The sequence below is a fragment of the Dendrobates tinctorius genome, unplaced genomic scaffold, assembly GCF_039654945.1.
Source record: "Dendrobates tinctorius isolate UK_male_01 unplaced genomic scaffold, ASM3965494v1 ptg000011l, whole genome shotgun sequence".
Lineage (NCBI taxonomy): Eukaryota > Metazoa > Chordata > Amphibia > Anura > Dendrobatidae > Dendrobates > Dendrobates tinctorius.
In genome coordinates this window covers 81961241-81984924 of record NW_027361679.1, presented here as the reverse complement: position 1 = coordinate 81984924, position 23684 = coordinate 81961241, and the positions used below count along the sequence as shown (strand labels likewise).

General features: G+C 45.7%; 1 protein-coding gene across 2 annotated transcripts in view; it reads left to right on the top strand.

Annotated features, from left to right (window-relative positions):
• Nucleotides 1–23526: 23526 nt before the first annotated feature.
• The window catches only part of FZR1 (fizzy and cell division cycle 20 related 1), a 57135-nt gene continuing 56977 nt past the window's right edge, over nucleotides 23527–23684 (top strand). Inside the window, exon 1 of one of the 2 annotated variants that reach the window (XM_073543815.1) lies at nucleotides 23527–23683. The gene's annotated coding sequence lies outside the window, so the exon portion shown is untranslated. The remainder of the gene's footprint in view (nucleotide 23684) is intronic. The other variant, XM_073543825.1, reaches the window with a different exon arrangement.

Here is a 23684-nt window from a genome sequence, read left to right as displayed (position 1 = left end):
CAACACACTCTACCAAGGGCGAAAGTATAACTGACGGGGATAGGAGCTTCCTGTGGCCATAAGAAGCCTTCCAAGAACCAGGGAGAAGCCACAATAATGAGCCCCAGGTGTGCAGGTAAGCCTGCACTGGGATCATAACCTTTAACCCCAGAAGTGCCAGTCATCAGCACTGGTTCCAGACATTAACACCACATGTGCGAGTCAAACCCGCACTGAGATCATGACAGCAGGAAGGAATGGTGTATGAAGGAACAGGTAGAGACCTGCTCATGCAGCAGGTGCAGGTACTGGTACTGGCAGGAAGGAATGTGTATGAAGGAACAGGTAGAGACTTGTTCACATAGCAGGTGCAGGTACTGGTACTGCCAGAAAGGAATGGTGTATGAAGGACCACACAGGAGGTGAACTGCAAGACTGCGGAGAGGAGCTGCAGTTTGCAGCAAGAGGTTCCGCAGCAGCGGAAGCAGGGCATTTGCAGATCTGCAGGAGTGCGGAGCACAGGCAGAGTCACAAGAGTACTGAGCAGGCAGAGCCGAAAGAGTACGGAGCACAGGCAGAGTCACAAGAGTACTGAGCAGGCAGAGCTGCAAGAGTGCGGAGCATAGGCAGAGTCACAAGAGTACGGAGCACAGGCAGATGGAGAGGACACAAGGATAGACACAGCAGGGAAAGTAGCCACAGATGAGGAGACCAAGAGACAGAGGTAGGACTGAGTTCAAACAAGGCAATGGTACGAGATAAGGTACAGGAACAAAGACACAGGGACCAGGGTATTCTGCCTCCTGGAGGGCGGCACGGACAAGTATGAGACAAGGTCAGGAGCAATAGCACAGAGACCAGGATATTCTGCCTTCTGGAGGGTGGGCGGAGAGGTACAAGGCAAGGTAGAAACAAAGACTAGGATATTCTGCTTCCTAGAAGGCAGACAGACAGGTACAAGGCAAAGCAAGGAAACAAGCCTTCAGAGAAGGCAAAACACAGGACAGGACCTGGCGACTCAGTAGCAAGACACTAACTGAGTTAACACATTGCACAGGCAAGTTCCACTGGGTGGAGCTGCCCTAAATACTAGAGGCCTCTGGTAATTGGCCAGGGACACATTAGACAGGTGCACCCTGATTCCATGAGAACCAAAGAGTTCTGGCGCCGCCAACCTATGCACACAGCCAGGAAGCATGCAGAGAGCAGGCAGGAAGCAAGAGGCACACAGCATGAAGCCGGTAGCAGACAGAACTCACAGCAAGGCCTGGAGCAGTAAGTTGGTGTATGAGTGATGGGAGGCCATGCAGTGATATCGGCGGGGTTGTTACACAACGCCAGTGTCTGGGACCACCCTTGCCAGAAATGGAAAGCTCAGCACATGCACTCGAACACAAATTGCCAGAGGTATCGCACAACATAGACCTCGAACCCATTGTGTACAGACATCCTCATCTGTGGGACCCAGAATAAAAACGACTGCAGCAGATTGATTGGTGTTCAGGTGGACATACAAGGGTCTGACCCACCCCGTCAACGCCAATACTGCATCCCACCAGAAGAGACCCAGTTGATACACAACACTATGCTGGAATTGGAGATAAGGGATGTGGTCATAGAAGTAAATTCAAAGTCCAACAACCCTCTATGGCCGGTGAAAAAGAAGTGGCATCTCACTATAGACCTACGATGTCTGCCCCTGTAGTTGCACAGATTCCTGACATAATGGTGAGTATAACTAGAAAATCCATGTATTCTTGACAATTGATGTTGCCAGTGGAATCTTTTCAATCGAACTCACCAAGAATTGTAGGTAAAAAGTTGCCTTTACAGTGGGAAACAAACAGTACATGTTTGGTGTAATTCCCCAGGGAATTGAGATGCATCCGGATATATCTGGGACCCTCAGCAATCCTGAGAACAGGACTCTGCAGCTCAGTCATGAATGATTTCAAAGGGCTTGACTTCTGCTCTATTCTTTGTCTATGGCACTGATGGAAATAGCCGATCGCATCGCTCAGCAGCTCTATAGATAATGAATAGAGCAGAGGTCGAGCATGCTCAACTCTGCTCCATTCAGCACGAGACTGCAAACACCCCTGTTCTCAGAATCTCTGGGGGAAGGGCAGTGGTTGGATCCTATGGATCAGAGATAACTTGATTATTTGGTGAATAACCCTTTAACACCTTAACGACCAGGGGTTTTCAGATTTACATTTACATTTTTTGCTCTCCTTACTCCCAGAGCCATAACTTTTTGTTTTTCCGTCAATATAGCCATGTGAGGGCTTGTTTTTTGCGGGACAAGTTTTACTTTTGAACGACACCATAAAGTGTACTGGAAAACGGGAAAAAAATTCTAAGTGCGGTGAAATTGCAAAAAAGTGCAATTCCACAAAACTGACCTGCCATTATGATTCCTTAGGTCATTAAGAGTTTGGAGATACCAAACATGTATAGGTTCTTTATTATTTAAGTGGTGAAAAACATCCAACCTTACATTTTTATTGATACCATTTTGGGAAAGGTACGATGTTTTGAGCACCCATTATAGCATTTTATTGCAATGTTGCAGCGACCGAAAAAACGTAATTCTGGCATTTTGTTTCTTTTTCTTGTTACGCCGTGTACCAATCAATTTAATTATTTTTATATCTTGATAGATCGGGTGTTTCTGAATGCGATGATACCAAATATGTTTATTTTTTATTTTTTTTACTTGTTTTATTTTGAATGGGGCGAAAGGGGGTTGATTTGAACTTTTACATTTTCATTTTTTTATGTTTTTAAAAACTTTTTTTTTTACTTTTTACTTGCTTCAATAGTCTCCATGGTAGACTAGAAGCTGCGATCCTCTGATCGCTTGTGTTACACACAGCAGGACTGCAGCACTGCTATGTGTAACAAAAATGCTCACCTGCTATGAGCACCGACCACCGGGCGGCGGTCATAGTAGTTCGGCAATGACAACCACAGGGGTCTCCTGCAGACCACAGGTTGTGATTAGTGATGAGCAAGTGTGCTCATTACTCAAGACTTCCGGGTGTTCTCCTAGTATCTTGGGCATGCTCGGAAATTATGTCTGAGTTCCCATAGCTGCATGATTTGCGGCTGCTAGACTGCCTGAATACATGCAAGGATTGCCTGTTAGGGAATCCCCACATGTATTCAGGGTGTCTAACAGCTGAAAATCATGCAGCTACAGGGACTCAGACATACTTTCCAAGCACGTCAAAAATACTTGGAGAACACCCGAGCATGCTCGGAAATCTCGAGTAACGATCATGTTAGCTCATCTCTAGTTGTGATGCCAACCCATCGTCGCTTTGCGATCATGTGACAGGGGTACTGATAGGTGGACCTAAGACATCCAGTTTGCGCAAGGTAAATGCCGCTGTCAGAGATTGACAGTGGCATTTAACTAGTTAACAGCTGTGCGTAGATCACGATTCCACCCGCGGCTGTTAGGGGCTGATCAGATCAGCTGTCATTGCTTTCTTGGCCTTTTTTCAGAGACTATGAATGATAACATCAAAACTTTTTCTCCACTCATGATTAGTGGTTGGATGAAGCCATTTATTGTCAAACTACTGTGTTTTCTCTTTTTAAAATCATACTGACCCTGATCAAAAATTTACATACCCTGGTGATTTTGGCTTGATAACATGCACAGACGTTGACACAAATGGGTTTGAATGGCTACTAAAGGTAACATCCTCACCTGTGACCTGTTTGCTTGTAGTCAGTGTGTGTGCATAAAAGCTGAGTGAGTTTCTGGGATCCAGACAGACTCTTGCATCTTTCATCCAGCCACTGACGTTTCTGGATTGTGAGTCATGGGGAAAGCAAAGATTGGTGAAAGGGTCTACTGTTATGTATGGGTCACCGAGGAGGACAGCAGGCTCAGGCTAAGCCACAGAAAACCAGAGCTTGGTAACTTAGGGGATTGCAGACCCCTGATCCTGTCCACACAACTAGCAGTAGCCGTGGAGCGTACCTACGATGATCCTAGACACCTCGGCACAACCGGAGAGCTAACTAAGCCTAAAGCAAGAAAGGGGAAATCTAAACTGCACCGGAGCAGACCCCAAAGGAATAGATAGCCCCCAAACATATATTGTCGGTGAGACAAGATGAAAACACAAACGTAGGCAGAAAAATAGACTGCGCAAACGATGGAGCCCACACTGACTAGACAGGACAGGAAAGGAAAGACACTGTCTGCAATCACACAAAAAACCCTGCAAAAAGTCCAACACGCCTGATGCACAAAAACACTGAAGTCGCACGACTTCGCCCCCACTATATCAGCACTCTGGTATATTCTGAAAGCAAAGCAAAAAGAGACCAATATAACAGGGGAAAAAATAAACTGGCACATGCAGTAACATATGGGCGGTGATTCAGCACAGCCCCAGCCGGAGCTGGCTGACCCGCACAAAGCAGAGATAGACAAAACCAGATCAAATGCAAACAGAATAGCAAATTAACCACTTAGCTGAACATGCAGGGAAAGAACAGGAAACATCAGACCTCAGGAGGCACAGGAAGAAAATCACCAGCAGGGAGTCAGCTGTCTTAAATCCCAATCAGAAACCCCAGATCTCCAATCGTCTTCCTCATTATCAGGCGGCAAGCCTCTGTCAATCAGATCAGCTCCACTACCTCCAGTAACCACCAGAGGGAGCCCAGAAAGAGAACTCTCAATATGATCAGCTCCACTTCAGTAATCACCAGAGGGAAGCCAGAGAGAATTCACAACAGTACCCCCCCTTGAGGAGGGGTCACCGAACCCTCATCCACGCCACCAGGCCGGTCAGGATGGGCCCGGTGAAAAGCACGAATCAATCTTTCGGCATGAATGTCAGAAGCAGAGACCCAAGAATTATCCTCCTGGCCATAACCCTTCCATTTGACCAAGTACTGGAGTCTCCATCTAGCCAAACGAGAATCCAATATTTTCTCTACCTCATACTCCAAATTACCTTTAACCAATACAGGATCAGGAGGTGCCACCATGGGAACTACTGCCTCTACAAACCTCTTCAACAAGGAATTATGGAACACGTTATGAATCTTAAACGTAACTGGAAGAGCCAAAGGGAAAGAAACGGGAGATTAGGGATTTCAAAAATCTTATAAGGTCCAATGAATCTTGGCTTGAATTTTGGAGACACAACCTTCATAGGAATATTCTTTGAAGACAACCAAACCATATCACCCACTTTAAACCGGGGACCAATGGTCCTATGCCGGTTGGAAAACCATTGGGCTTTTTCCTGAGAGTGGGACAACTTATCCACCACTTGGTCCCAAATCTGCTGCATTCTCTCTACCACAGAATCCACACTTGGGCAGGCCGAAGATTCCACCTGCCCTGAACAAAATCGAGGATGAAACCCAAAGTTACAGAAAAAGGGCGACATCAAAGTGGCAGAACTAGCCCTATTGTTTAGCGCAAATTCGGCCAAGGGAAAAAATGAGACCCAGTCATCCTGATCAGCAGATATGAAACATCTCAAATAGGATTCCAAAGTCTGCTTTGCTCTCTCAGTCTGTCCATTTGTCTGAGGATGAAATGCAGAGGAGAAAGATAGCTGAATTCCCAGTTTGGAACAAAAAACTCTCCAAAATCTGGACATAAACTGGACTCCTCTGTCCGACACAATGTTCTCAGGAATCCCGTGCAACCGAACCACCTGTTGTAAAAACAAGGGCTCCAACTCAGAAGAAGATGGCAACTTTGGGAGTGGTACAAGATGGACCATCTTAGAAAATCTATCACAGGTCAACCAGATAACAGTGATTCTCTGAGAGACAGGAAGATCAGAAATAAAATCCATTGAGATATGAGTCCGTGGCCTCCTGGGCACCGGCAGGGGCATCAACAACCCACTAGAACGAGAACAAAACCCACAGGACTGCACAAGATTCCTGACATCACGAGATAAGGCAGGCCACCAAAAAGACCGACTCACCAAATCTCTGGTACCAAAAATACCAGGATGACCAGTCAATGTCGAGCAATGAATTTCAGACATTACTCTTTTCCTCCACTGGTCAGGGACATACAATTTTCCCATATGGCAACGTTCAGGTTTGTCCTCCTGAAATTCCTCCAGGGCACGTCTCAAATCGGGTGAGATGGCGGAAAGAACTACACCCTCATTGAGAATGGTAGTAGGCTTGGTCATATCAAGAGAATCCACAAAGAAACTCCTAGAAAGGGCGTCCGCCTTAACATTCTTAGTGCCCGGAAGAAAAGAGACCACAAAATTAAAACACGTGAAAAACAAGGCCCACCTAGCCTGTCTAGGATTCAAGCGTTTGGCTGATTCAATATAAATCAAATTCTTGTGGTCGGTGAGGACCACAACTTGATGTCTAGCTCCCTCCAACCAATGTCTCCACTCTTCAAATGCCCATTTCATGGCCAACAATTCCAGATTCCCCACGTCATAGTTACATTCAGATGGGGAGAATTTTCGAGAAAAGAAGGCACAGAGATTCATCTTAGAAGTCACCGGATCTCTTTGGGACAAAACGGCTCCTGCACCAATCTCAGAAGCATCTACCTCCACCTGAAATGGGAGTGAGGCACCAGGTTGCCGTAGAACCGGAGCAGAAGTGAATCTCCGCTTAAGCTCCTGAAATGCCGAACCTGCCTCTGGAGACCAATTCACCACATCAGCGCCCTTTTTGTTCAGATCAGTCAGTGGTTTGACAATAACAGAAAAATTACTTATAAATTTACGGTAGAAATTAGCAAAACCCAAAAACTTCTGGAGAGCCTTCAAAGAAGTGGGCTGAACCCAATCATAGATGGCCTATATCTTGGCCGGGTCCATTTCAATAGCCGACAGGGACAAAATGAATCCCAAAAATGAAATCCTCTGTACTCCAAAGAGGCACTTCGATCCCTTAACATACAGAGAATTTTCCCTCAAAATCCGGAACACAGTCCAGACATGTTCCACATGAGAATCCCAATCACTGGAAAAGATCAAAATATCATCCAGATAAATGATCAAAAACTTATTCACAAAGTCCCGGAAAATATAATTAATAAAAGACTGGAAGACAGAAGTGAGCCCAAAAGGCCTCACCAGGTACTAAAAATGTCTCTCCGGAGTATTAAACGCCATCTTCCATTCATCCCCGTGCTTGATGCAAATAAGATTATACGCCCCCCTGAGGTCAAGTTTGGTAAACCATCAGGCACTTTTAACTCTGGAAAATAAATCAGAAATCAGAGGTAACAGGTACTGATATTTAACAGTGATTTTGTTAAGGGAACGATAGTCAATACATGGCCTTAATGAACCATCTTTCTTGGCCACAAAAAAAACCCAGCACCTAAAGGTGAAGAGGATGGTCTAATATGACCCTTCTCCAACGACTCCTTGATATAAGATCGCATAGCATCATGTTCGGGTATCGATAAGTTGAAAAGCCGACCCTTGGGAAATTTACACCCGGGCATTAATTCAATTGCACAGTCATAACTCCTATGAGGAGGCAAAGATGCAGACTTACTCTCACTGAATACATCAGAAAAATCAGCCAAATAGGAATGTCATGAGACTGGGGAGAGATGGAGAAAACAGGGGTGTCACTAAGAACACATTGACAACCCCAACTCACCACAGACACAGATTTCCAATCTAAAACAGGACTATGAGTTTGCAACCAAGGGAAACCCAGAACAATAGTATCATGCAAAGTGTGCAACACCAAAAATTTACAATTTTCTTGGTGGTCCGGGGCAACCTGCATTATCACCTGGGTCCAAAACTGGGGTTTATTCTCCGCCAAGGGAGTAGCATCAATTCCCCTCAAAGGGATAGGAGTCCGCAGGGGTATCATGGGAAAACCACAACGCTTAGCAAAGTCCAAATCCATCAGATTCAAAGCTGCTCCTGAATCAACAAAAGCCTTAGTGGAAAATGTAGACAAGGAGCAGATCAGGGTAATCGCCAAAAGGAACTTAGGCTGTACACTGCCCACCGCAAATGTGTGAGCAAAACGCTTTTCTCGTTTAGGGCAGACAGCAATAGTATGAGAGGCGTCCCCACAGAAAAAAACACAACTTATTACGCCTTCTAAACTCCTGACGTTGCGCCCTAGACAAAACCCTATCACATTGCATGGGTTCAGAAGTTCGTTTGAAAGGCGGCAACGCCTCTCGTGTAGTTTTACGTTCACGTAAACGCCGATCAATTTGAATGGCCAATGACTTAGAGTCGTCAAGACCAGAGGGGACAGGAAATCCCACCATAACATCTTTTACGGTTTCTGCCAAACCATTCCGAAAGAGAGCTGTTACGGCATCGTCATTCCATTTCGTAAGGACCACCCACTTTCGGAATTTTTGACAATAAAACTCTGCAGAATCCTGACCCTGGTTCAATGCCAATAAGCTCTTCTCAGCTTGATAAATAGCATTAGGTTCATCATACAACCACCCCAAGGCTTGCAAAAGCGCATCCACATTAGCCAGAATAGGATCTCCAGGTGTCAAAGAAAAGGCCCAATCCTGGGGATCGCCGCGTAGCAGGGAGATGACAATTTAAAAGAGGAAAAAATATATACAAAAAAAAAAAATTCTGACACTTTTTTTTTTTTTAAATTCTTTCCTTCTTTAGAGTACCCTAGAGTCTACTGTTAGGCTGGTGATTCTGTTATGAATGGGTCACCGAGGAGGATAGCAAGACCAGGCTAAGCCACAGAAAACCAGAGAGGTTGGTAACTAACCGGATTGCAGACCCCTGATCCTAGCAGTAGCCGTGGAGCGTACGTACCTACGATGATCCTAGACGCCTCGGCACAGCCGGAGAGCTAACTAAGCCTAAAGCAAGAAAGGGGAAATCTAAACTGCCCCAGAGCAGACCCCAAAGGAATAAATAGCCCCCAAACATATATTGTCGGTGAGACAAGATGAAAACACAAACGCAGGCAGAAAAATAGACTGAGCAAACGATGGAGCCCACACTGACTAGACAGGACAGGAAAGGAAAGACACTGTCTGCAATCACGCAAAAAACCCTGCAAAAAGTCCAACATGTCTGATGCACAAAAACACTGAAGTCGCACGACTTCGCTCCCACTATATCAGCACTCTGGTATATTCTGAAAGCAAAGCAAAAAGAGACCAATATAACAGGGGAAAAAACAAACTGGCACATGCAGTAACATATGGGCGGTGATTCAGCACAGCCCCAGCCGGGGCTGACTAACCCGCACAAAGCAGAGATAGACAAAACCAAATCAAATGCAAAATAGCAAATGAACCACTTAGCTGAACATGCAGGGAAAGAGCAGGAGACATCAGACCTCAGGAGACACAGGAAGAAAATCGCCAGCAGGGATAGAGGGAGTCAGCTGTCTTAAATCCCAATCAGAAACCCCAGATCTCCAATGGTCTTCCTCATTATCAGGTGGCAAGCCTCTGTCAACCAGATCAGCTCCACTACCTCCAGTAACCACCAGAGGGAGCCCAGAAAGAGAGTTCTCAATATGACGAACTCCACTATCTTCAGTAATCACGAGAGGGAAGCCAGAGAGAGAATTCACAACAGTCTACAGGAAAAGGTAATTGAACTGTATAAAACAGGAAAGGGATACACAAAGAAGGAATTGATAATGCCAGTCAGCAGTGTTCAAACTGTGATTAACAAATGGAAAAATCAGAGGCTCTGTAAAACCAAAACCAAGGTCAGGTAGACCAACAAAGATTTCATCCACAACTGTCAGGAAAATTGTTTGGGATGCAAAGAAAAACTCACAAATAACATCAGCTGAAATAATGGACTCTCTGAAAACTAGCGGTGTGGCTGTTTCAAGATGCACAATAAGGAGGCACTTGAAGAAAAATGGGCTGCATGGTCGAGTCGCCAGAAGAAAGCCATTACTGCGCAAATGCCACAAAGTATCCCTCCTGCAATACGCAAAACAGCACAGAGTCAAGCCTCAAAACTTCTGCAACAAGGTAATTTGGAGTGATGAGACCAAAATTGAACTTTTTGGTCACAACCATAAACGTTACATTTGAAGAGAGGTCAACAAGGCCTATAATAAAAGGAACACAATCCCTACTGTAAAGCACAGAGTTGGATCTCTGATGTTTTTGGGGATGTGTGAGCCACAAAGGCACAGGAAGCTCGGTCAAAGTTGAAGGAAAGATGAATTCAGCATGTTATCAGCACTGGAGGCAAATTTGAAATCATCAGCCTGGAAGATACGCATGGGACGTACTTGGACGTTCCAACATGACAACGATCCAAAGCACAAGGCAGAGTTGACCTGTCATTTCCTACAGCAGAACAAAGTGAAGGTTCTGGAGTGGCTATCTCACTTTTTTTTACCTCAACGTCATTGAGCCACTCTGGGGAGATCTCAAGCGTGCAGTTCATGCTAGACAGCCCAGGAATTTACAGGAACTGGAGGCTTTTTGCAAAGAAGAGTGGGCAGCTTTACCATCTGAGAAAATAAAGAACTTCATCCACAACTACCACAAAAGACTTGAAGCTGTCATTGATGTTAGAGGGGGTAATACACGGTATTAAGAAATGGGGTAAGTAAACGTTTGATCAGGGTAATTATGGTTTAAAAAGAGAAAACACAGTAGTTTGACAATAAATTGCTTCACCCAACCACTAACCTTGAGTGGAGAAAAAGGTTTGGTGTTATCATTCATAATCTCTGAAAAAAATGCCAAGAAAGCAAAAATTCTGCCGGGGTATGTAAACTTTTGGGTACAACTGTATTCACACATACATACACACATGTATACATACACACATATATGCATACACACACATATGCTTACACACACATTCATAAACACTTACATACACACAGACACACATGCATAAACACAAACATACACACACATACACACGCATAAACACACATACGCACACATGCCTAAATACATACAGACACACACATGCATAAACACATACACACAGACACACACATGCATAAAACACATACGCACACACACACTTACGTTCAAACACATACATACAGACACATGTATAAACATACACACACATGCATAGATAGACACACTGGGCCTGCTCCTGGTTTTCATAGGCCACGGGCGAAAGAGTCTCAGTGGGCCCCTTTAACACATACCATGATTCATGATGCACAAATACGGCAGAGAAATAAAGGTATAGTACTATGACAAACATTTCACTTACTTCTTACATTAAATGAGTGATATCTATTGTAAATCTACAATACCATACAGCAGAGGGGATTCAGGTGATCGTGGGTCCATAGGTTTCAGTACCTGTAGTATTAGAGGTAAACAGGATATTGATATAAATGTACCCCATCAGTAGAAACTGTCTTCAGCAGTGTACCCTCTATAATTTCCTTCTATATAGTCCTTCATACAGCATAATGGACTCCAAATAGCGCTCCATACAATATACATGGAATATGGAAGCAGAGCCCAAATCACAAAGATTTGGTCACTGTGCAAATATTTATGGAATTAACTGTAGCAACTCCAGTGGCCGATGAGTTTATATGTCACTGACTTGATTTATGATGAGCTCACAGATCTGGCGATGCAGAAGAAACACTCACTCCTGTGGTAAAACAGGCAGGGAAATGTGTTACTTTAAACAAAGTAGCAGGTGGAAGTTCCTGCTGTGTGATCTGTATACACACTTATCATAAGTGACTTAAGGTACTGTCACACTTAGCGATGCACCAGCGATATGACGTGGTCAGGAATGCTGGTGCATCGTTAAGTGGTCGCTAGTGAGCTGCCACACAGGCAGATCTCACCAGCGACATAGCAGGGGTCGGGGGTCGCTACTTACCTGTCAGACGAGGCGATCCTGACGTCGTCCCGCCCGCGTCCATGCGTCGCTCGTTGGCGCCACAGGAAGCCCAGCAGGAAGCTGACTATGAGAAACGGCCCAGGACGTTCTCGCGCGTTCAGCGATAACCAGCGGGGGAGCCGGTCGGAGGTAAATATCACACATAGCGATATCGCTAGCAAAATCGCTGCTGCGTCACAAAAACCAGTGACGTTACAGCGATATTGCTAGCGATATCGCTTAGTGTGACAGGCCCTTAATACTTCCCCCTGACTACATGCTGACCATGAACTAGAGCAGCTCTGCTTGATAAGACACAGCCATTGCACAGTACACAGCAGGGGTACATTTATAACATTATCTCATCACAGGAGCATTTTAGCACATCCAATTGTGGAACTTATTTTTATTTCAAGATCTATTAAGTAAAATGTACTTTAATTATCCTTGTTTTTCAAATGTCAATTTATTACACCATGTCTCTGCTATTAGTTCTGAAATCTATATTTTGTGGAATAACCATGATTTTTAATCACAGCTTTCTTGTGTCTTGACATGCTTTCCACCAGTCTTTCACATTGCTCCTGGCGCAAAAATTAAAGCAGTTCTTCTTTGTTTGATGGCTTGTGACTATTCATCTTCCTCTTGATTACATTCCAGAGGTTTTCAATGGGTTCAGGTCTGGAGATTGGGCTGCCCATGAAAGGGATTTGATGTGATGGTCTCTTAATTTTTGCCGGAGCTGTATATTGTACTCAAGCAGCTGGACTAGTCCAGAACGGAGCGTAGGTATCACCAAGGTGTTATAAAATGTAGAAGGAAGGCCTCCAGCACTGAGGTTTGTTATATGGAGCAGCATGGGTCTAGGTTTTAGGAATGGCTGATAAGAGATCGGCAGGACAGGTCATTCCCATCCTTCAATCCATCAGGTGCAGCTGGGTTTAAATGGTATGGCAGCTGACCTTCTCACAAGCGTATGGATTTGGATGTAGTAACACCTCTAGTGTTTGAGTCTGTGAGTGGGAGGTGATAGACCTCTTGGACCTGGTCTCCTTGACAAGAATAAGGAGACTGCTGGACATTTAAATGTGTTGGCTCTCCTTTTGTTTTGTGGCTGAAGAACAGCTTAGTTCTGCTACGTCTGAGAGTCCACCTGCAGTAGGCATACTTACCCCGAAATGATGCATGGCAGAGTGCACTTAACGTTTGTGGTGGCTTTCGGACGTAAGCCCTAATGGGACCAACGAACGTGAAGATAAGCGCAATGTGAAATCACCCTTATAGCTGATTGCCAATGATATCCCAATGGAAAATGTCAGTCGTCAGCTTTATAGTAAGCTAGAAGGGGTACCGAGCTTCAAAAAGGAGATTTGAGGATTCATTAGCTAATGTAATTGGAGCACATGATGCATTTATGGTGCAGATTTCCATTTAGAAAGTAAACACATTGTGTGCGTTTATGCCTATCTTCCCTGTACATCTAGTAAAGCAAAAGTGTATGAGACAATTCTTTGTCTCATAATTTCAGCTGTATTTACCCGGACGTCTCCTGCTCTGGCGGCGTTTACACATTGCAATAATATTGGGTTTTTTTGGCAGCAACTGCAACTAACAAAAAACACGCAGCTGCAACATGTGAACGCAGCCAATAAGCTTAGTGCATGCTCCAAGAAGTGGATTGAATCAATGTTGGCAATCATTATCGGTGAGTGCCATAGCATGCTGGGTATTGTAGTTCTAGAACAGCTGCCGAGTCACAGGATGGAAACTACTGCTATACATGTATAAAGCAACAATTGTTAGAAACAACATCCTCCACATAGGACAGATGTGACGCATCGGTGCAATTTATAGTGCGAGACGGCGGTACTCACATTAGGAGTGATAATGGGTCTGGCAATGACAGAATACATTTGCTGTGGGTTTTTTACACTCTACAGGTAGAGCTAGGCCTAGTCTTGGCCAATGTACAGCATGCACACAGTATCGGAGGCGAAATGCACATTGTTGTATAGTTACCATCATGATTTGCTGCTGGCGGTGTAGGTGGTGTGTCCAGAGCCTATGCCTTCTTCTCCTGCGTCTCTCAGATTTGATTTTCTCCATAGCATTTTGCAGCCCATTCCTCCGCGTCCTTTTCGTAAAGAAATGCATGAGAAAAAGGAGATGATCTTCTCTGTTGACAGCCATGTGATTTCTGCTTTCAGCAGCTTCCTCATCACACAATTGTCCTCCTATGGCCTTTCCTCTGTGATTCTCCACCTACTCTGCCTTTCCAATGGCTGCAATATGACAGGAGACAAAGGCCTTGATAGCTGAGATGTACTGCCCTCTACTGGTCTCCTGATGTATATGTTCAGAGAGCAAATGTGTGATCACATTTTGGGATAGCCATAGAATGACTCACACCCAGGCTGTTAACAGCACCATCAGTGATTGACAGCAACATTTAGGCTGAGTTCACACGTGGCGTTTTTTTCGCGTTTCCGCGGCGGTTTTAACCGTGCGATTTTGCTGCGAAAACGTGAAAAATAAGCATCCCATGCATTCCTATGGGATTCCGCAATGCTGTGCTAATGCTGCGGTTTTTACCGCGGCGGAATTGCTTCGCGGTAAAAACCGCAGCATGCTCATTAATTTTGCGGAATCGCGGCGATCCCGCACCCATAGGAATGCATTGTTCCGCTTACTTCCCGCATGTGGCTGTGCACACCATGCGGAAAGTAAGCAGAACAATTGCGGATGGTACCCACGGTCCGGAGGAGAGGAGACTGTCCTCCGGGCTCTGGGTACCATATCCCTGTAAAAAATAGAATTTAAAATAAAAAATATTGTTATTCTTACCTTACGGCGTCCCGCGCAGCATTCCCGCCTCTCTCCACGCTCCCGGTCCCAGTAAGCCTTTGCGAAAATGCCCGCGATGACATCCGTTCTCACGGGATCACGAAGTCTCGCGGTCATTCGCGCAACGTCATCGCGAATGACCGTGAGACGTCACAATCCCGTGAGAACAGACGTCATCGCGGGCATTTTCGCAAAGGATTACTGGGAACGGCTGCGCGGGACGTCGGAAGGTAAGAATAACACCATTTTTTATTTTTTTTTACATTTTATCTTTTACTACTGATGCTGCATAGGCGGCCTCAGTAGTAAAAAGTTGGTCACACCAGTCAAACACTATGTTTGACGAGTGTGACCAACCTGTCAATCAGTTCTCCAAGCGATGCTACAGATCGCTTGGAAAACGCTAGTATTTTGCAAGCTAAATACGCTTACAAAATGCTAGTTTTTCCGTGGGAAAATCGCGGGAATTTAAAATGCGATTTTCCCGCGGAATGGAATTCCGGAACTCTCGCGGTAATTTCCGCAAGAGTTCCGGTACGTGTGAACTTAGCCTTAAAGGGAACCTGGCTTGGCTGCTTTGAGATACGGCCACCACCTTTCAGGGCTGATATACAGCATTCTATAATCCAAGACAAAAAATAGACCTTTTATTATACTCACCTGAGGGCGGTCCGGTCGGAGGGGTGTCGCTGGTCTTGGTCCGGCACTGCCCTTCTTTCTGTGATGACGTCCTCCTTCTTTCTTTGTGTGGATAAGGGGGCCCTACATCATCCACGCAGTCTCCCTGGCATCGTGCTCAGGAAAGGTCAAGGAGCTCCAGCCCTAGTCAGGGCAGAGAAGTACACCAGTGCAGGAGCGCGATGCCAAGGAGACTGTATGGATGACGTAGGGACGCGTCATCCACATCAAGCAAGAAGGAGGACGGCGATGGTAAGAAGAAAGGAGGCGCCGGACCAAGACCAGCGACACCCCTCGGACGGGCCCACCCCGAATGTAAATATAATAAAAGGTCTATTTTTGTCTTGCATGATAGAATGCTGTATATCAACCCTGAAAGGTGGTGGCCGTATCTCATATCGGTCAAACCTGGCGACAGGGTCCCTTTAACAAGTTAAAAGAAGCCGACAAAGCTCCGCTCCATTTGCGACTCTTAGGCTGGGGTCACACTTGCGAGAAACTTGCACAAGTCGCGCATCTTAATACCCGGCACTGCCGCCAGCACTCGGACCGGATCGCTCAGCTGCATAGAAATACATGTAGCCGCACACTCCGGTCCCGAGTGCCGGCAGCAGAGCCAGGTATTAAGATGCGCGACTTGTGCAAGTTTCTCGCAAGTCTGACCTGGGCCTTAGAGACAGATCAAGGCTGTGACACACAGCCATTATTTGTTGGGTATGGGGCCTCCAAACACCGGCTCCCAACTTGCGCCATACATGTACAGCAGATGTCAGCAAAGTATAGATGAAAGGGATGCTGGGAAGGGGTTAAAAGGGTTTTCAAAACTAAAATAATTAAACTTTTTCAGCTACTTATACCATAAAAAGACAAATAGGCAAAAACTCAGCTTACAAATCCCTCACTCGAGCAATGATGCTTTTGTGGTTTCCCACTTGTCTAAGCAGTATAAAACCATTTTTTTCATTGTGCGAATGAGAAACTGCTAGGAATGGCAAAGAGCTGCTGGGAACACGGTGGCTCAGTGGTTAGCACTGCTGCAGTGCTGGGGTCCTGGGCTCAAATCCCACCAAGGCAACATATGCAAGGAGTTTGTATGCTCACCCTGTGTTTGTGTGGGTTTCCTCCGGGTTCTCCGATTTCCTCCCACATTCCAAAGACATACTGATAGGGGATTTAGATTGTGAGCCCCAATGGGGACAGCAATGATCATGTCTGTAAAGCGCCGTGGAATTAATGGCACTATATAAATGAGATAAATACATAAACTGCTAGGAGCTGCGCACTGCAAGGAGATGCTCACTGCTAGGAACTGCTAGCTTTTTGACACTGTTCTTATGGGTTTGTCAAAAACTGCTCATTGGTGACCAGTAGTTTCCCCGTGTCACTAGTGTATGGCAAATCCAATGTCCTTATTCAACCCACCTAAATTTATACATGAGCAGCAGCGGGTTATAACTACAGGCTGAAATGACTGGTGGGAAATGTATCGGTGAGCCTGCATTCAGTCCGTAAACCCGCAATGAGCCCGCAGTCAGACTGGTAAAAATTCACTTTTATGGGGGATTTCAAAAGAAAGCTTTCCTATACTATTCATGTTGTTGGTTTATTTTAAAAATGCTTTTGGCGGTTGATTGTTTATTAGCATCACTGAAAATGTCTTATCGGGTGTTTGTGGCTTGTTAGTTGGGCCAATAGCTAGAAGTAAGCATTGCTCTTTTCCTAATTATCAGTGCATCTAAGTGGGTCCTAAAGCTGGTCATACACACACGAGTGCTGTCAGCATCTACCTCCTCTCCTGACTTCTCTATTCATTTGACCTTTTGGCTCAACCAAATGGTCAGTAGCGGCCTCTACAGTGTAAGTAGTGCACGGATCCGCAGTGGTCCAACTCCATATGCAGTTTACATGCTGCCGCTACTGCAGCTGGGAACAGCTGATTTATGGGGTGTTGGGTGTTAGGCCATAAACAATCTAACATTATGATCTACCTATTCAAAGTATAGGTCATCAATATCAAAGTAGTAGGCAAACCCTTAAACATGATCATTCATTGCCCATACAGTTTGTTTATGGTCAGAAGCACATCCCTGCTTGCATGAGAGCATTTGTGTCCACAGTCAGATGGTATCATAGTATTATCCGATTTTTTTGGTACTCAGATCAAAATTGGACATGTATCCACGATTTTGTGTAGATCGCGAAAAATCACGGACATGTGAATGGCCCCGTCCACTATGATAGGTACAAATGTTATCTATGAAAAACATGGATAGTGTCACGAATTTACCATGACAGAGATGGACCAGAAGACCACAGCATCTGACTTCAAGTACTTCTGCACTAATTAGAAGCTCTTCTCCTTCGCATTAAACGGTGCAGGTTTCTGCTAGCAGTGAAGGTGTTAAACTGTCCAGCTTAGAGTCTCTGAAGCTTTCCTGCTTGGATGATCTCAGCTGTTCAGTATTGACCACTCCACTCTCCTATATATATATACTCTCTGGCAATTGCCAGTGTTAAGGGCCTTTTACACATAGCGAGATCACTAGCAATATTGCTAAAGCGTCACCAATTTTGTGATGCAACAGCGATATCGCTAGCAATCTCTCTTTGTGTGACACGTACCTGTGCCCGCCCCCGCCCGCTGGATATCGCTGATCGTGCTCGAATGTCCTGGGCCATTTCTTTCTAGCGCCGCATGGACACAGGCGGAAGTTGTCATCATCGCTGCGGTGTGACAGGTAAGAGCGACTACCGACGGATCGCTTATCGCTACTGCGTCGCTGGTGAGATCTGCCTGTTTGCAGCTCACTAGCGACCATTTAGCGATGCACCAGCGATCCTGACCAGGTCGTATTGTCGGGATCACTGGTGCATCGCTAAATGTAGCAGGACTCTTAGGCCTGTTTCACACGTCCGTTTTTCAGATCAGTTGTAATCCGCGAAAATGGCGGAAAACGGATCCGTCGGCGGATTGACAGCAACGTGTGGCACCGGACCGTTGTTTTGACGGGTCCGGCGAAGGTTGAATTTTAAAGGAACCCTTGCCCGGAAAAACGAGAGTTTTTTTACGATCCCGGAACGACATTACTGGGTTAAAAATGATCCCAGAGCAAAGCTTCCGGGCATGCGCACATGAAAATAGCGGTCCGTCAAGAAGAAAAAACGTTGCAGTGTCCGTCTCATCTGCCCGGGAGCCAGGAAAATGTTGGCGGATCCGTCAAAAAACGGGGGTGACGGACGACCGTCAGTCAAGATCCGCCAATAATGTAAGTCTATGGGGGAAAAAAACGGATCCGCCCCTTTTTTGGCGGATCCGTTTTTTTCAAAAATTGGCGGATTATGACTGATGCGAAAAATCTGAAGTGTGAAAGTGGCCTTAGTCTTATACTGCCTGGTGTGGAGTGGAGGAGTCGGTTGTTTGCACAAGCGTTTGGAGTGTTGATCTGGGACTGTTGCTTGGTGTTTCAGCTTAGTGCAAAATCCTCATTCTCTCCTATTTGGTTTTCCTTCCTTTTCTCCCCAGTGTTCCTCTCTGTTGTCTGTGAGTGCATATTTGTATGATAGGTATTTTCATTTATCCCTGCACCTGCATGTCCTCGATTGTTAGTTTGGTTTGTGTATATACATACACTATTGCTCCTCACTTCCCTGTTTGGGGGAAGGGGACAGATATAGGGCTTTAGAACTTCAGCAAGGTACATGGCCCCAGCGTCTTCACCATCAGAAGAAATCCAGGGAGCAGGGAGAGCTAAGGCGCCCTTAGTGTTAGTGACAGGGAAGGAACACCTGGCCCCGGGTACTCCAACAACAGAGTTGTGACAGGCAGCACTTGTACACAAAAAAATGACGTCTGAATGAGTACTTGCATTGATAAAGTTACCTATACTCCACACAGTCAGCTGACAGGTTACAGGTATGGTGACGTGACGTGATCCCGGAAGGGACTGGAGCACCTTAGAAACCCGATGTTTACGTTGGTAACCAGCGTGCTCGCTGGTCCTGATCGCTGGAGAGGCTGTCTATGTGACAGCTCACCAGCGATCAGCTAACAATGTCCCAGCGATCCCATCCATGTCGGTCTATCAAAATATAAAATAATTTAACATGCCTGATAAAATCTGTTAAGACAAAAAAAAAACAACACGGAAATATCAGAGTTGCAGTTTTTTAGTCACCGCACCTGTGAAAAAAATGCAACAAAAAGCAGTCAAAACATTTTATGTCATTTTAGGTCAGGTTTAGCACACAATGTATAGCATGAAAACAAAACCCCAAATAACATGGTGGAATAGTGTTTTTGGGGCAGAGATTTCATCGCTCTTGGGATTTTTTGCCTATTTTCCAGTACAGTAAAATTAATGATGTTTATCAAAACTCCAAGTTGTCCTGCCAGAAACAAGCTCTCGTATGGCTATGTCGATGGAGGGGTAAAATCAATATGGCTCTTGGAAGAAAGGGAGGAAAAACGGAAATGCAAAGAGGAACACTGGCTGCCGAGGGAAAGGCTTATAGCATCGCTACGCTTATACAAAGCATGGTGGCTGAAGATTAGAACTATCTGGCTCCACTGCAGCGCTTTCTGCCATCAGCTCCAAACCTTGTGTTGCGAGAGAAGAGAAGCTCTGCTTTGTAATACAGTGACTCAACTGCCACAGCGCTGGGCAGAGACGGCTGGGGTCACAGTCCGACTAGTCTTGCTTCTACCTATGGTCCATGGCTGGAGAGTTTCAGAAAAAAATATAGCTATCTGGAATTGTGCAGCCAGGCTGGCGATTCATAGTGCCGGAGGTTTTCGAATCACGAATTGCTCCATAGGTTCCTGTCATGTAAAATAACGCTACTGACCTGCCGATATGGGGTTAACAGCGGTGATATGAACCGTGACAGTGCCAACTCTATGTCTGGAAGCTGAACGCTGCCCGGGGGGAATAAAGTTCATTTCCTCCTGGCAGCGGGGCTCTCGGTATCGGCATCGCAGTGTCAGGACACTATTAACCTGCAGATTAACCCCATAGCTGCAGGTTATTTTACATGACAGGTTCCGGTTAAACAATAATTCACACTGTAGGAGAAAGAAGCGCAAAATAGGGTATATTAAAGAAGGTAGTCAGATCGCACTCACCTGATATGTGAGAATTAAAGGCACATAGAATCACCAGTCAGCTGCCACAGATCCACAGGTCAATGCTAGGGACCGCAAGCGTAATTACTGGAGATTTTGTGGATTATTTTGCTGCGCTGCTGCATAAGACTCAAATATCTTCTCTGCATTTTCTCTTGCTGGTTCGTGTCCCTTTTTTGCCTTTTCTGTAGTTTTTTCTTTTTTTTTCTCTCTCTTATCTGCAATTTAAATTAAATTACATGATATACTTATTAATAATGTTTTTCTAGATAAATGAATACGATCTGTAAAAATCATGTGATAATTCATAGGTCATTGTATGAACTTTGACTTTTCTCTGACGTGTGACTGTATTTGGCGCCAGTTTCAAATGTTGACTGTATTTAACCAGCAAGTAACGGGATTGTAATTCTATATCATCTCCTGAGGAAGAAGTCTTGTACTTCAAAACGCGTTGAGATTGTGAATAAACCATCATCTCTTTTATGAATTGTTTGCTCCTTAATCTTATACAGCAGCACAGGAAAATAATCAACAAAATCTCCAGTAATTTAATTAGGCTCCAGTTAAAGGGAATCTGTCACCTCATTTTTCGACTATCAGCTGCCGGCACCGCCATCAGGGGCTTATCTGTAGTATTCTGTAATGCTGTATATAAGCCTCCGATGTAACCTGAAAGATAAGAAAAACGAGTTAAGGGCATGTCACACTAAGAGATATCGCTAGCAATATCGCTATAACTAGTGATGTTATAGCGATATTGCTAGCGATATCGCTGTGTCTGATACTTGCCTACGACCGGCTCCCCCGCTGGTTATCGCTGATCGCGCGAGAACGTTCAGGACTGTTTCTCGTTGTCTGCTTCCTGCGGCGCTTCCTGCTGTGACGACGAGCGACGCGTGGAGCCGGGCGGGAGGACGCAGGATCGCCTGGTGTGACAGGTAAGTAGCGACCCCCGACCCCTGCGATGTCGCTGGTGAGATCTGCCTGTGTGGCAGCTCACTAGCGACCACTTAGCGATGTACCAGCGATCCTGACCGCGTCATATCGCTGGTCGGGATCGCTGGTACATCGCTAAGTGTGACAGTACCTTTAGATTATACTCACCCAGGGGCGGTCCGGTCCGATGGGTGTCACGGTTCGGTCAAGCACCTCCCATCTTCTAACTGTGACGTCCTGTTGAGGGCAGAGCAGAGTCATGCAGTGCGCAGGCGCCGAACCTCTCTGACCTTTCCTGGCGCCTGCGCACTGCAGTACTCTGCCTTCAACAGGGCAGATAAAGTGCGCCTACCCCGGAGCTGCAACGGGAAGCAAAGAAGAGGACGTCATCGCTAGAAGATGGGAGGCGCCAGACTGGACCGCGACACTCATCGGACCAAAACCGGACCTGGACCACCCCTGGGTGAGTATAATATAACTCGTTTTTCTTATCTTTCAGGTTACTTCGGGGGCTTATCTACAGAATTACAGAATGCTGTAGAAAAGCCCCTGATGGCGGTGGCCACATCTCATATGCGAAAAAATAGGTGACAGATTCCCTTTAAGGTTCAGGGGTATTTCTGCTTTTGCGTTTCCATTTTTTTGCTCCCCTTCTTCCCACAACTATAACTTTTTTATTTTTTTTAGTCAATATGGCCATGTGAGGGCTTGTTTTTTGCGGGACGAGTTTTGAACGACACCATTGATTTTACCAAGTCGTGTACTGGAAAACGGGAATAAAATTCCAAGTGCGGTGAAATTGCAAAATAAGTGCAATTTCACAATTGTTTTATGGAATTTTTTTAACCATGTTCACTAAATGCTAAAACTGACCTGCCATTAGGGTTCTCCAGGTCTTTACAAGTTCATAGACACCAAACATGTCTAGGTTCTTTTTTTAAGCAGTGAAAAAAAAATCCAAAGTTTGTATAAAAAAAAAAAGTCACCATTTTCCGAGACCCGTAGCGTCTCCCATTTTTCGTGATTTCGGGTCGGGTGAGGGCTTTTTTTGCGTGACGAGCTGATGTTTTTAATTATGTAATTTTGGTGTCCATACGATCTTTTGATTGCCTCGTTATTGCATTTTATTAATTAATTGCAGTCACCAAACAAAATGCAATTCTGACGTTTTGATTTTTTTTCCTCGCTACGCCATTTATCGATCGGATTCTTTTTATATATTGATAGATCAGGCGATTCTTCCTGGCGGTACCAAATATGTGTATATTTGACTTTTTTAAGGGTGGTCCGGTCTTGGTCCGATGGGTGTTGCGGTCCGGTCCGGCGCCTCCCATCTTCTAACAGTGATGTCCTCTTCTTTGCTTCCCGTCGTGGCTCCGCCGCAGGCGCACTGCTCTGCCCTACTGAGGGCAGAGTACTGCAGTGCGCAGGCGCCGGGCCTCTCTGTCCTGGTCCGACGCCTGTGCACTGCAGTACTGTGCCCTCAACAGGGCAGAGCAGTGCGCCTGCCGTGGAGCCACGACGGGAAGCAAAGAAGAGGACGTCACCATTAGAAGATGGGAGGCGCCGGACCGCAACACCCATCGGACCGGACCCCAGGGTGAGTATAATCTAACTCGTTTTTCTTCTCTTTCAGGTTACATCGGAGGCTTATCTACAGCATTACAGAATGCTGCAGATAAGCCCCTGATGGCGGTGCCGGCAGCTGATACTCAAAAAATGGGGTGACAGATTCCCTTTAACGGGGTATTCTCAAGCTAGAATGTTATCCCCTATAGTACTATGGATAATTCCTCACTCCCTGGAGGGACTGCCACCAATCCCGAAACAAGGCCCTGAAGAGCGCAGTGTGACTGGAGCGCTGGCTGATCATGTGCACTGTCGCTCCATTCATTATTATGGTGGTCCCAATAAGAACGTGGAGCTTGGCTAGGAACAACAACATGAACTTTCCACTTGAGGGCGTCACTCCGCCGTGCTCCAGGACTTCCCTACCACACAGTGATGCCCGCCGTATCTACAGCCCCCAAGCCAAACGCCTGGCTCTGCATCTGCAGTTGTCATAGAAATGGCCGCACAGCTACTCTCTGCGCATGTCTGGTTTCCACGGAGACGCGTGTCCCTGCCTTTCCTGTATTGATTCGAAAACAGTGACGTTGACTGCGTTTCCCGACATGCAATGCGGGAACCAAATCTGAAAGGGGGAGGGGTGAACAAGATACGGCAGCGCCGCCATATTGGCACCGTGAAGTGAACGGAAAGCTGGGACACCGGGGATCAGG